Consider the following 14617-nt stretch of genomic DNA (forward strand, 5'->3'; position numbering starts at 1 on the left):
AATACCAAAATGATTTCAAATTTACTTTCATCCAATTTTATATTGTAGCGAATCATTTTACCCTAATTTCCAAATAACTTATTTTTGGAGAAAAATAATTTGAATAAAACCCAAATAACTCCTAAATGGTTTTGAATTTGAATTTCAAACCTCTTCCAACTCTATTTCATATATTTTGAAGAAGTCATCTTATTTTCTCTCATGAAAATCACTGAGTTGCATAAATTTTCTGAATCTGAAATATTGTCAAATGGAATTCAAATCTTTTCAAATCCCTTTTTCATTTAATTAAATGGAAGAAGTCATATCATCTTCACTCTAGGGTTTTTGTGATGAAATGGATTTGAATTCATGAAGATCATAAGGCAAAGATGAAAGTTTTGGGAAAGTCCTTTTATTCCCTCTCATTCAACTTTCACAAAGTTTCAAAATTCCACTCAATTTCACACAATAAATCACACAACAATCAGTCAAACAATCATGAACTATTTATTTAATATAACATTCCAAAATTTAGAATTTTGGGATGTTACAAACTGGGAAACGTGAAACACATCATGAACTCCTGACAATCCTTCGGGTAACTCCAACTTGTAGGCCACTTCTCCCATACGCTCCAAAACTCGATATGGTCCTACAAATGGTGGTGCTAACTTTCCTTTGACTCCAAATCATTTAACTCCTCTAAGTGGTGATACACGGAGATAGGCTCTATCTCCGATTCCATAGGCTACCTCCTTATGTTTAGTGTCAGCATATCTCTTCTGCCTGGACTGTGCTACCTTCAGTCTATCCCGAATCAATTTAACTTTCTCTTTCGACTCTTTGATTAAATCTGGTCCGAACAACTGACAGTCCCCAACTTCATCTCACATCAATGGTGTCCTGCACCTCCTTCCATACAAAGCTTCAAAAGGGGCCATCTTCAAACTAGCCTGGTAACTATTGTTATATGAGAACTCTACATAAGGAAAATTATCATCCCAACTAGATCCATAATCTAGCTCACAAGCTCTCAACATGTCCTCTAGAATCTGATTGACTCTCTCGGTCTGGGGATGAAAGGATGTACTGAACTCTAGCCTGGTACCCAAAGTCTGGTGTAATTGATTCGAAAACTTCGAGGTAAACTGTGTTCCTCTATCTGATTGATGGTCCTCAGAACTCCGTGCAGACATACGATCCTGGTCATATATATCTTGGCCAACTTCGCGCTCATATAAGTGGTTTTCATGGGGATAAAGTGAGCCACTTTGGTCAAGCGATCAACTACTACCCAGATGGAGTCATAACCTGATCGTGTCCTGGGTAATCCGGTGATGAAATCTATGCCAAGTTTATCCCACTTCCATTCGGGTATCGGCATAGGCTGAAGTAATCCTGCTGGCTTCTGGTGTTTTGCCTTAACTCTCTGACATACGTCACACATGACTACATACTCAGAAATATCTTTCTTCATACCTGTCCACCAGAAACGTTCCTTCAAATCCAAAGACATCTTGGTGTTTCCGGGGTGAATCAAGTATGGCGAGTCATGAGCTTCCTGAAACATTAATTTCCTGATCTCTGGATCATTGGGCACATAAATACGATCCTCAAACCATAAAGTTTTGTGCTCATCCTCACAAAAACCTTTGGCTTTTCCTTTACTCATATTTCCCTTTATCTCTGCAATCTCCTTATTAGTCTTCTGGGCTTCCTGAATCTTTCCCAACAACGTGGACTGAACTTCCAATGCTGCAACAAAACCTCTCGAAACTATCTCCAAACAAAGTTCTCTGAGATCTTCGGCTAACTCTTGCGGAAATCCTCCGGTCACGGGAGTATTGGCATAACTCTTGCGGCTCAAAGCGTCCACTACAACATTGGCCTTTCCTGGATGATAATGCAACTTCGTATCATAATCCTTTATGTGCTCGAACCATCTCCTTTGCATGAGATTCAACTCCTTATGCGTGAAGATGTACTTCAAACTCTTATGATCCGTGTATACATCACAACGGTTTCCAATAAGAAAATGTCTCCAGGTCTTGAGCGCATGCACTATGGCTGCTAATTCCAAATCATGCGTTGCATAATTCAACTCATGAGGTCGAAGCTGGCGTGAGGCATATGAAACAACTCTTCCGTCTTTCATAAGTACACCTTCAAGTCCCAGGTGAGAAGCGTCGCAATATACTTGGAAATCTTTGCGTATATCCGGAAGAATTAGCACTGGGGCTGTAACTAAACACTTCTTCAACTCCTGAAAACTGGCCTCACATTCTTCGGTCCATTTGAGCTTGGTGTCCTTCTTCAATAACTCCGTCATGGGCTTCGCAATCTTGGAAAAATTCTCAATGAATCTCCGGTAATATCCTGCGAGTCTAAGAAAACTGTGTATCTCTCCAACTAAGGTGGGTGCCAACCACTCAGTGACAGACTGAACCTTGGAAGGGTCTACTGCTATACCTTCTCCTGATATAACATGTCCGATAAATTCAACTTCCTTCAACCAAAACTCACATTTGCTGAACTTGGCATATAGCTAATGTTCCCTGAGCTTCTCGAGAACTAAGCGTAAATGTTCCTTGTGTTCTTCTTCATTCTTCGAGTATACCAATATATCATCAATAAACACCACAACAAACTTATCCAAGAACTCCATGAACACCTTATTCATCATACTCATAAAGTAGGCAGGGGCGTTAGTCAAACCAAAAGACATGACAGTGTACTCATATAGCCCGTACCTTGTGGTAAAAGCTATCTTAGGTATATCCTATTCGCCGATCTTCAGCTGGTGGTATCCTGATCGAAGATCGATCTTGGAGAATACTTTAGCTCCTTGCAGCTGGTCAAACAAATCATTGATCATCGGTGGTGGGTATTTGTTCTTGATCGTCACCTCATTCAGTGCATGGTAATCGACAACCATTCTCAAAGATCCATCCTTCTTCTCAACTAAGAGCACTGGGGCTCCCCACAGTGATGAACTTGGTCGAATGTAACCTTTATCCAATAACTCCTTAATATGTTTCTTAATTTCCTCTAGATCATTTGCAGGCATCCGATACGGTCTCTTCGATATTGGTCCGATGCCTGGTAACAGCTCCATCAAAAACTCTATATCTCGATCTGGTGGCATGCATGGTAATTCCTCAGAGAATACATCGGTTAATCCTTCACAACGGTCACTTCCTCTTGAACAACGGGCACTTGAGTCCTCCTTGGCGCATGCCTAGACACATACTTGATCCTTTTACGTTCCGGGGTGGTGAGAAGAATTGACTTACTAGAACAATTGATATTTCCTCCATACATCGATAGCCAATCCATGCCTAGTATCACATACAATCCGTGTGACTCCAAAATTATTAGGTCTGAGGGGAAAAGATGCCTACCTATGGTCAATGGCAACTGAAAACATCCTCTGATAGCCATCTAATCCGCTCCAGGTGAGCTTAATAACATAGGTGTCTTAAGGGCTACGGTGGGCAACTTAAACTTATCCACAAATCCCCTTAATATGTATGAATGCGATGCACCAGTGTCAAAAAGGACAATAGCTGTAAATGACTTAATCAAAAACTTACCAATAACTGCATCGGGCTGCTATTCAACTTCCTCCACGTTGACGTGGTTCACCTGCCCTCTGGTGAAAGGATTGGGCTTATTTCTAGAGCTTCCATTTCCGCTACCATTCTTTAACTCAGAGCAATCATTGGCGTAGTGTCCAGTCTTCCCACACTTGAAACAGGTAACATGGCTCAAATCCTTCTTGGTGGGTGCTGCTGGGTTGGAACGGCTCTGACTGTTGTTTCCTCCATTCCCATTCCCATTCCCATTCTTAGGGCCACTGTGGTTATGAGAACTTCCTCCATTGTGGGAATGGACTCCATGGTTATGATGGGTATGTCCTCCTGAGTTCGGTGTAAAATGTGGCTTCTACTGAGCTCCAGAGTTGTACTTCCCCTGTCCATACTTCCGTTTATGGTTTTCTATCTGCTGCTGCTTGCCTTCAATATAAGAGCCCTGTCTACCAGCTCCTGGTAGTTGGCGAATGTTGCCACCATCAACTGCATACTCAGCTCGTCATTCAGCCCTTCCATAAACTTCTCCTACTTTGCCGCATCCATGGCCACATCATCAGGGGCGTAGCATGCTAACTTGCTGAACTCCTCCATGTAGTGTGACACAGTACAATTTCCCTGGCGTAAGTTGCGAAACTCATGCTTCTTCATGCTCATAGCTCCTGCTGAGACATGTGCAGTGCGGAATGCTTGCTGAAACTGATCCCAGGTGAAATTGGCCACGGGGAAAGTGACTGTGTAGTTCTCCCACCATGAGGCTGTGGGTCCATCCAGTTGATGTGCGGCAAAGCGCACCTTCTCAACATCTGTGCAACCAGCGGTGGTCAGCTCCCTTTCAAATCTTGCGGAGCCAGTCATCAGCAACAATCGGCTCGGTGCTACTAGAGAACACCGTCGGATTCAACCTTAGAAAACGGGCTAAGTTTTCCATTGGAGGTGGTGGTGGTGGGTTGTTGTTGCTGTTGCCTTGGTTCTGGACTAGCAACTGCATCAAGGCATTCTGTTGTTGGATCAACTGAGTGAGCTCCGGTGGAAAGGCAAATGCGGGGTCAAGTCTCGGAGGCATCTGATAGGTTTAGAGGGGTGAGAACAGAATATAGTGAGGTCTAAAGAGAGATTTCACTACCCATATGCACATGAGAAAAACACATTCATTTCACACCACTCAATTCAAACAAGATTCATACAATCGATCTAAGCTACGGTTACAAAAAGCTCATGGACTATTACTATATTACATGGGAGAATACTAATGGTAATATGGTGGTCAACTAGAAATTTTGATCAGTGGAAGACTCCATGATATCTGCTCCAGCTTCGTCTTCATAAGCATCATCGCTGTCGGGGTCGGAGTCTGTGTCGTCTATTATGATGTAATCCTCTGAATGAATGTCCACTCCAGGTTCAGGATCCCCCATGAATATTCCTAGCTTCTTCTTCAGGTCTTCATTCTTCTCTAGTAGTACAACAATTTCTTATTCATATCCATCGCATGTAGACTTGAGTTCCTCTTCGAGCTCCATGTTCCGAGTCATCACCTTCTTCATGTCTATCATGTTGGCGCACATCTAGTTCTCATAGCGTCGAATGTGCTGGTTCAACTCCTATATATAGGCTGCAATGGATCTATCCTTCCTGGTGCGAATCATCTCCCATTGCTCATATCTGCGTCCACATATCTGGTGGATGGTGTCATTAAGATCCTTGTTGTACACCTCGCCTATGCGTCCAATGGTGATGTGGGCGGCCATGCTCTTTCCTAAACTCCATGTTGGTGCATCAAAGGAAAAGTCGATGGGCTTGGTAACTGGTGCGAATGTCCTTCCTGGAACACGAACTTGAATCATCTCGTGCTCCTCTTATGGTAAAGTGGCAGTGTAGGTTTCGGTGAAGCTTGGTATGCCGATGTTCAGATACCTAGTGACTTCCTTCAGGTGTCTTTCGAAAGGGGTGTCGTCATCCGGTTGAGTGAACTTGTCCCTTGGGTCCGCCATCTATAGAGTGGAAATGGAGAAGAGTTAGAAATGAGTAGAGAAGAGTATCATGTGGCTTTTTCCTAGTGGTCGTGTCCCATAGTCAGCGTGTGCTTTGATACCATCTTGTAGTGACCAGACCCGAATGGATCGAAGTCTTTGTGCTTAAGTGTCATCCCTGGATCGGTATTGTTGACACACACAGTACTCGAGGATTTATTGCAGAGTTCAATCACACACTTATTGCACGAGTGTCTCAAAAAGAGTACTTATTACAATAATATGGCTGAAGGCCATCTAAATAAGATAATTGCGGAAGCTTCGAAGATAAATGAGTCCATCCAACTCCACGACAATACTGAGTGCATGACAACGACCCATCGCCCCTTACTCTTCGTCTGCAAATTCTACAACATGAAACGTTGCAGCCGTGTAGGTTAGAACATGGAATATGCTGGCAATATAACACCATAGGGCAATGAACAAATAACAGCTATCACTACATGCATATTTGGCTGGCGGAGGCTCTACGGTTATCATTTGCATAAAGCTATTTTTTCCCTACAACAAAGGAATATATTTTATTTAACTACAAAGTTTTATGAAATTATTGAGAAGGTACCCCCAACTCAATTCCAAATTAACATTTAATAACCCGACAAATTCATTAAGAAGAGTGATGAGATCAACATAATAATACAAGTACCAGAGACTCAAGATGTCCATAACCGGGGACACGGCTAACCATGATTAGTTTATACACTCTGGAGAGGTTTGCGCACTTTTCCCCACAAGACTCGATCTCCTCCTTTTTATTTCTCGCACTGCATGATGTTTGAGAAATGGATGACCGAGACACAGTCTTTTCGAAGAGGTCACCCTAACTGATTGATAGGCCGGCACACCTACAATTCCCCTACATCTGCTAGCCCATCATGGAAAGGATTCCCACAACCTACTCAACTATGCCAGAGCCATAATGGCTTGTGGCTACACACGGAAGTTTCTAGCATGAATAACCTTATGATCCCTTTGAGCCCGGGTGGCATTCCATAGGATGATCACACGGGTTCCCCGGGATCTCCTAGGACAACACTGGATTCCCCAGGAGCCCACAACCAATCCACCCAGTTGGGTATTAAAGTAGCCACCTTAAGTTTCCCTTAGACATAAATAACTCTCACATCTTTCATGAATCTCACAAACCAATCCACGTCTACGAGCATAGCAAATTAGTGCAATCATAATGCAGTAATCCCCGGGGTTTGAATATAAGACAATAGGTTCCTACCTCATCAAGTACTTCCCAATACCCACATGTCATCGAAACCTACTCATGCAATGTTTGAGGATTGAATCTAATGCATAAAAACTGGGTAATAAAGGGATATGATCAAAGTGTTACTTGCCTTGCTGATGATCAGAAAACCCTAGAGATTCGTAGTAGCAAGCCTCGCACTCCGGAAAATCTATCATGAACACACAATAGCATACATAAGCACTCAAGCGTAAGATGCAAAGTTAAAACCAAAAGAAAAGATCTAAACTGAAAGTTCAAGTGAAGAGCTTCAATTTGCAAAAAGAATCAATCGAATCGGAGTTACGAAACTCAAACCATGATCAAAAGAAGTTTGAACTCAAATATGCTTGAAACCAAATTTTAAATTTTCAAAATCATGTTCAAGTTGATTATCTGGACATAGGGGAACAAGACGAAGATTTTGGCATTGGTTTCACTGGATTTGGATAAAGGAGCAAAAAGTAGTGAGGGTTTGAAGATTAGGGACTAATCTGTAAGAAAACTATTCGCGGATAGGTTCCTGGTTGAAAATAAAACTAAAAAGAAAAATCTATCGGACGAGCGTCCGCTAACAGAGACTAACAAACGAATTTGTTCTTTAAAAGAACTAATCGGGCGAATGTTCACTAGTTAATGAATTAAAATAAATAAAACCAGTCTAATAAAAAAATGAAAGAAAAACCGTAGAAAACCGATCATCATTATTAGAGCATTGTTCTATGTATAGAGTCATATTTGTTCTAAGTATCGAGTTGTAATTCTTGAGTTGTAAGTAATAAAAGTGTGATGATCATCATTATTAGAGCATTGTCCCAGTGAGGAAAGGATGATGGAGACTATGATTCCCCCATAAGTCGGGATGAGACTCCAGACGAAAAAGAAAAAAAGGAAAAAAACAAAAAAAGCCACAAAAAAAGAGAAGGCCCAAAAATAACAAAAAAAGAGAGAGAAAAAGAGAGAAGGGGCAATGCTACTACCCTTTTACCACACTTGTGCTTCAAAGTAGCACCATGATCTTCATGACAGAGAGTCTCCTATGTTGTCACTTTCATATACTTGTGGGAATATTTCATTATAGAACTTGGCTTGTATATTCCAATGACGGGCTTCCTCAAAATGCCCTAGGTCTTCGTGAGCAAGCGAGTTGGATGCACACTGTGGGAGTCCTGGATTAGGGGGTCTCCGGACAGCCGGACTATCTCCATTGGCCGGACTGTTAAACTGTGAAGATACAAGATTGAAGACTTCGTCTCGTGTCCGGATGGGACTCTACTTGGCGTGGAAGGCAAGCAAGGCAATACGGATATGTGTATCTCCTCCTTTGTAACCGACCTTGTGTAACCCTAACATCTCCGGTGTCTATATAAACCGGAGGGTTTTAGTCCATAGGACAACATACAATCATACCATAGGCTAGCTTCTAGGGTTTAGCCTCTCCGATCTCGTGGTAGATCTACTCTTGTACTACCCATATCATCAATATTAATCAAGCAGGACGTAGGGTTTTACCTCCATCAAGAGGGCTTGAACCTGGGTAAAACATTGTGTCCCCTGCCTCCTGTTACCATCCGCCTTAGATGCACAGTTCGGGACCCCCTACCCGAGATCCGCCGGTTTTGACACCGACACACACCCACTTAGTTTCTTTTTGAGCTTTCATACACTTATAGCTCTAGTGCATCTGTTGCATGGCAATCCCTACTCACTCACATTGATATCTATTGATGGGCATCTCCATAGCCCGTTGATACGCCTAGTTGATGTGATACTATCTTTTCCTTTTGGTCTTCTCCACAACCACCATTCTTTTCCACCTATAGTGCTATGTCCATGGCTCACGCTCATGTATTGCGTGAAGATTGAAATTTTTTGAGAACATCAAAAGTATGAAACAATTGCTTGGCTTGTCATCGGGGTTGTGCATGATTTAAATATTTTGTGTGATGAAGATAGAGCATAGCCAGACTATATGATTTTGTAGGGATAGCTTTCTTTGGCCATGTTATTCTGAGAAGACATGATTACTTTGTTAGTATGCTTGAAGTATTATTATTTTCATGTCAATATTAAACGTTTGTCTTGAATCTTATGGATCTGAATATTCATGCCACAATAAAGAGAATTACTTGGATAATTATGTTAGGTAGCATTCCACATCAAAAATTCTGTTTTCATCATTTACCTACTCGAGGACGAGCAGGAATTAAGCTTGGGGATGCTGATACGTCTCCAACGTATCTATAATTTTTGATTGTTCCATGCTATTATATTATCTTTTTTGGATGTTTATGGGCTTTATTATACACTTTTATATTATTTTTGGGACTAACCTATTAACCGGAGGCCAAGCCCAAATTCCTGTTTTCTTGCCTATTTCAGTCTTTTGAAGAAAAGAAATATCAAACGGAGTCCAAACGAAATGAAACCTACTGGAGAGTTATTTTTGGAACGGAAGCAATCCAGGAGACTTGGAGTAGATGTCAAGGAAGCTTCAAGGTGGCCATGAGGTAGGGAGGCACGCCTGCCCCCCTGGGCGCGCCCCCACCCTCGTGGGCCCCTCATGGCTCCCCTAACCGACTTCTTTCGCCTATATATGTCCATATACCCTAAAAACATCGAGAAACACAATAGATTGGGAGTTCCACCGCCAGAAGCCTCCGTAGCCACGGAAAACCAATCTAGACCCGTTCCGACACCTTACCGGAGGGGGGAATCCCTCTCCGGCGGCCATCTTCATCATCCCGGCGCTCTCCATGACGAGGAGGGAGTAGTTCACCCTCGGGGCTGAGGGTATGTACCAGTAGCTATGTGTTTGATCTCTCTCTCTCTCTCTCGCGCGTTCTTGAGTTGGCGTGATCTTGATCTATCGCGATCTTTGTTATTATAGTTGGATCTTATGATGTTTCTCCCCCTCTAATCTCTTGTGATGAATTGAGTTTTCCCTTTGAATTTATCTTATCGGATCGAGTCTTTAAGGATATGAGAACACTTGATGTATGTCTTGCACATGCTTATCTATGGTGACAATGGGATATCATGTGATCCACTTGATGTATGTTTTGGTGATCAACTTGCGAGTTCCATGACCTCATGAACTTATGCATAGGGGTTGGCACACGTTTTCATCTTGACTCTTTGGTAGAAACTTTGGGGAACTCTTTGAAGTTCTTTGTGTTGGTTGAATAGATGAATCTGAGATTGTGTGATGCATATCGTATAATCATACCCACAGATACTTGAGGTGACATTGGAGTATCTAGGTGACATTAGGGTTTTGGTTGATTTGTGTCTTAAGGTATTATTCTAGTACGAACTCTATGATAGATTGAATGGAAAGAATAGCTTCTTGTTATTTTACTACCGACTCTTGAATAGATCGATCAGAAAGGATAATTTTGAGGTGGTTTCGTACCCTACAATAATATCTTTGTTTGTTCTCCGCTATTAGTGACTTTGGAGTGACTCTTTGTTTCATGTTGAGGGATAGTTATATGATCCAATTATGTTATTATTGTTGAGGGAACTTGCACTAGTGAAAGTATGAACCCTAGGCCTTGTTTCAACGCATTGCAATACCGTTTGTGCTCACTTTTATCATTAGTTACCTTGCTGTTTTTATATTTTCAAATTACAAAAACCTTTATCTACCATCCATATTGCACTTGTATCACCATCTCTTCGCCGAACTAGTGCACCTATACAATTTACCATTGTATTGGGTGTGTTGGGGACACAAGAGACTCTTTGTTATTTGGTTGCAGGGTTGTTTGAGAGAGACCATCTTCATCCTACGCCTCCCACGGATTGATAAACATTAGGTCATCCACTTGAGGGAAATTTGCTACTGTCCTACAAACCTCTGCACTTGGAGGCCCAACAATGTATGCAAGAAGAAGGTTGTGTAGTAGACATCAAGCTCTTTTCTGGTGTTGTTGCCGGGGAGGTTAGCGCTTGAAGGTATATTGTCGGAGTAATGGGCCACGGGTAGGCTAACCCAAGCCCCAGAACCTTTCAAGACATCGGGGCAGGCTGCGCCCCTCAAGACCCCAGGACACAGAGCCGCCTTTTGAGAAGTCGGCGGCAAGGCAACTGACTAGCCACTTGCGGCCGAGTCCCAGGAACGACTTCAGGATAAGCCGACTCCTGACTGACGACTTCCCGAGAAGCCGACCTTGGGGAGTCGGACCGCGACTCCAACAAACCCCATGTCCTCATCAAGAGGGACAGGATAGGGGAGTGGCTACAGTGAAGCCTGCTCCGACCCCTTTCCAGGGGCAGGCATGGCCACAGTACGCCGTACCCGTGGAGATCTCCGTGCGGCGTGGCACTATTGCCATGCCGGCCCTGACATCAGCACCGGTGGACCGAATCCCGCGCCCACGATGGCTTGTCTGTATGACCCTGGGGCGGCGGGTCCCACCAGCCAGCGGGACCCCAGAAGACGGCAAGTGCGCCACCAGTCGGACCCGTTGGGAGTCGGCCCCCGAGAGTCGGCCAGCCCCTCCCCCGGGGCCCATGCGCCATTAACCAGATGTGACGGAGAGTGGCAATAGTGATCGCCCGCCAGGCGGCGGGGCTGTTGCCACGACTCCATGACCAAGCCCGTGTCATTAGAAGCGCGGCTACAGTAATCAGCAGCCAACAAGACCCGCCCGCGGCGGACGCGGCCTGTCGTCTCCTTACCGAGCCAGTCGACGGGGCCCACCAGTCGGCGGGCCCCAGCAGTCGGCGGAGAAGACGAAGGCCGGAGGCGCTGATGGCTGGGCCCGCGTCCAGCCGGATTACCATTGTACCCCTGGGGTGGGTAGGCCTATATAAACCCCTCAGGGCACCCGTGCAAAGGGTTGGAATCCATTAGCACTAGACCAGATCATATAGGAAGGAGAGAGCTAGCCTTGCCTTCTCCTACCTCTAGGAAATAGCTCAAGGAGCAATCGTGTAAACACTTTGCCATAGTGATCATGCGGAGACCCCGGAGAGCCCTGAAGCTGGGTAAGATTCACCGGCGTGCATGTCTTCGCCTCATCCTGTTTCCAGGCACCGGCGACGTTCTACTCGCCCCCACCATGATAAGCCATCCTTTGGCATATGTCGCACCCAACCCCCGACATTTGGCACCCACCGTGGGGCCTGGTGCACCGTTGTCCGGAGACCTGCTCTGGATGGGAACCCTTTTCCTCCCTGGAGAGCGCAGCCAACCAGGCACGACAGACGGAGTTTGCGCTGACGCGCTGCACGGTGTTGAGATCGCCTGCGCAGCCAGCTGCCTCGCCGAACTTGTCGGCGAGGTTCACCTCTCCGACGAACCTGCATCCAACGCAGGCGCGGGCGGCTCCGAGAGCCTCCTCGCGGGCCTCCTCAATCAACTCCACGACACCGGCGAGCCTGCCGTGGACTTGGAGTTGTTGGAAATATGCCCTAGAGGCAATAATAAATTGGTTATTATTATATTTCCTTGTTCATGATAATCGTTTATTATCCATGCTAGAATTGTATTGATAGGAAACTCAGATACATGTGTGGATACATAGAAAACACCATGTCCCTAGTAAGCCTCTAGTTGACTAGCTCGTTGATCAATAGATGGTTACGGTTTCTTGACCATGGACATTGGATGTCGTTGATAACGGGATCACATCATTAGGAGAATGATGTGATGGACAAGACCCAATCCTAAGCATAGCACTAGATCATGTAGTTCGTATGCTAAAGCTTTTCTAATGTCAAGTATCATTTCCTTAGACCATGAGATTGTGCAACTCCCGGATACTGTAGGAGTGCTTTGGGTGTGCCAAACGTCACAACGTAACTGGGTGGCTATAAAGGTACACTACGGGTATCTCCGAAAGTGTCTGTTGGGTTGGCACGAATCGAGACTGGGATTTGTCACTCCGTGTGATGGAGAGGTATCTCTGGGCCCACTCGGTAGGACATCATCATAATGTGCACAATGTGATCAAGGAGTTGATCATGGGATGATGTGTTACGGAACGAGTAAAAGAGACTTGCCGATAACGAGATTGAACAAGGTATCGGGATACCGACGATCGAATCTCGGGCAAGTATCGTACCGCTAGACAAAGGGAATTGTATACGGGATTGATTAAGTCCTTGACATCGTGGTTCATCCGATGAGATCATCGTGGAACATGTGGGAGCCAACATGGGTATCCAGATCCCGCTGTTGGTTATTGACCGGAGAGTCATCTCGGTCATGTCTGCATGTCTCCCGAACCCGTAGGGTCTACACACTTAAGGTTCAGTGACGCTAGGGTTATAGAGATATTAGTATGCGGTAACCCGAAAGTTGTTCGGAGTCCCGGATGAGATCCCGGACGTCACGAGGAGTTCCGGAATGGTCCGGAGGTAAAGAATTATATATAGGAAGTGCTATTTCGGCCATCGGGACAAGTTTCGGGGTCACCGGTATTGTACCGGGACCACCGGAAGGGTCCCGGGGGTCCACCGGGTGGGGCCACCTGCCCCGGGGGGCCACATGGGCTGTAGGGGGTGCGCCTTGGCCTATATGGGCCAAGGGCACCAGCCCCAAGAGGCCCATGCGCCAAGAATCAAGGGAGAGGAAGAGTCCTAAAGGGGGAAGGCACCTCCGAGGTGCCTTGGGGAGGAGGGACTCCTCCCTGGCCGCACCCTTCCTTGGGGGAAGGGCCAAGGCTGCGCCTCCCCCCTCTCCCTTGGCCCTATATATAGTGGGGGGAAGGGAGGGCAGCCCAACCTAAGCCCTGGCGCCTCCCTCTCCCTCCCATGACACATCTCCCTCCTCCCGCAGCGCTTGGCGAAGCCCTGTTGGAATCCCGCTACTTCCACCACCACGCCGTCGTGTTGTTGGATCTCCATCAACCTCTCCTCCCCCCTTGCTGGATCAAGAAGGAGGAGACGTCGCTGCTCCGTACGTGTGTTGAACGCGGAGGTGCCGTCCGTTCGGCGCTAGGATCATCGGTGATTTGGATCACGACGAGTACGACTCCATCAACCCCGTTCTCTTGAATGCTTCCGCGCGTGATCTACAAGGGTATGTAGATCCACTCCTCCCTCGTTGCTTGATGACTCCATAGATTGATCTTGGTGACACATAGGAAAATTTTGAATTTATGCTACGTTCCCCTACAGGAGTCTGTAGGTTCCATCGACCCGATGCTGGTCGACTCCGACACCGCGTCGCTCGACGCATTCCCCACTAATGTGGTGGTCTATGATGAGCCTCTCCCTCGTGCGGAGAGCGGCGGAAGCACCGTCACCAAGGTGCTCGTCAGCAGTCATGAGGAGCCTCCCAGCGGAGGAGCGCATGACCCACTTGGTGCGGCACTACAAGACCTGACTGTGCCCATTCCGGAAGACGCTGACGCAGAGACGTTGGAGGCGCGCCGCCTTCAGCTTGTCGAAGGCGCGAAGAAGCTGGCTAGCATGAGACGCTTGTTAGAAGCCTACCAACGAGAGATGGATCGCGCTGTTGGTGGCTCGCCAGCCCCAGCTGGGCCCAGCCGCCTTGGCGCGGTCCAGTAGCGCGGCGTAGCCATCGCCAACTTGTTTGGGGCAAGTTGCCCTGTGTACGCTACACCTGCGGAGAACATTCGAGCCGCCCAGGCGGCGGCGGACGAGCTGGACAATTTCAAGGGCGAAGAGCGCCGCCTGATGATGGAGCGGGTCCAGTGGCTCCTCGACGCGGCTGCCGCGCAGAACAAGGCCAACTGCCGCATGGAGGCGCCATAGCGGCAAAACGACGACCTTCGCCGAGATCAAGGCCATTGAGAGGA

The sequence above is a fragment of the Triticum urartu genome, chromosome 2 (assembly GCF_003073215.2).
Source record: "Triticum urartu cultivar G1812 chromosome 2, Tu2.1, whole genome shotgun sequence".
NCBI classification, from domain to species: Eukaryota; Viridiplantae; Streptophyta; class Magnoliopsida; order Poales; family Poaceae; genus Triticum; species Triticum urartu.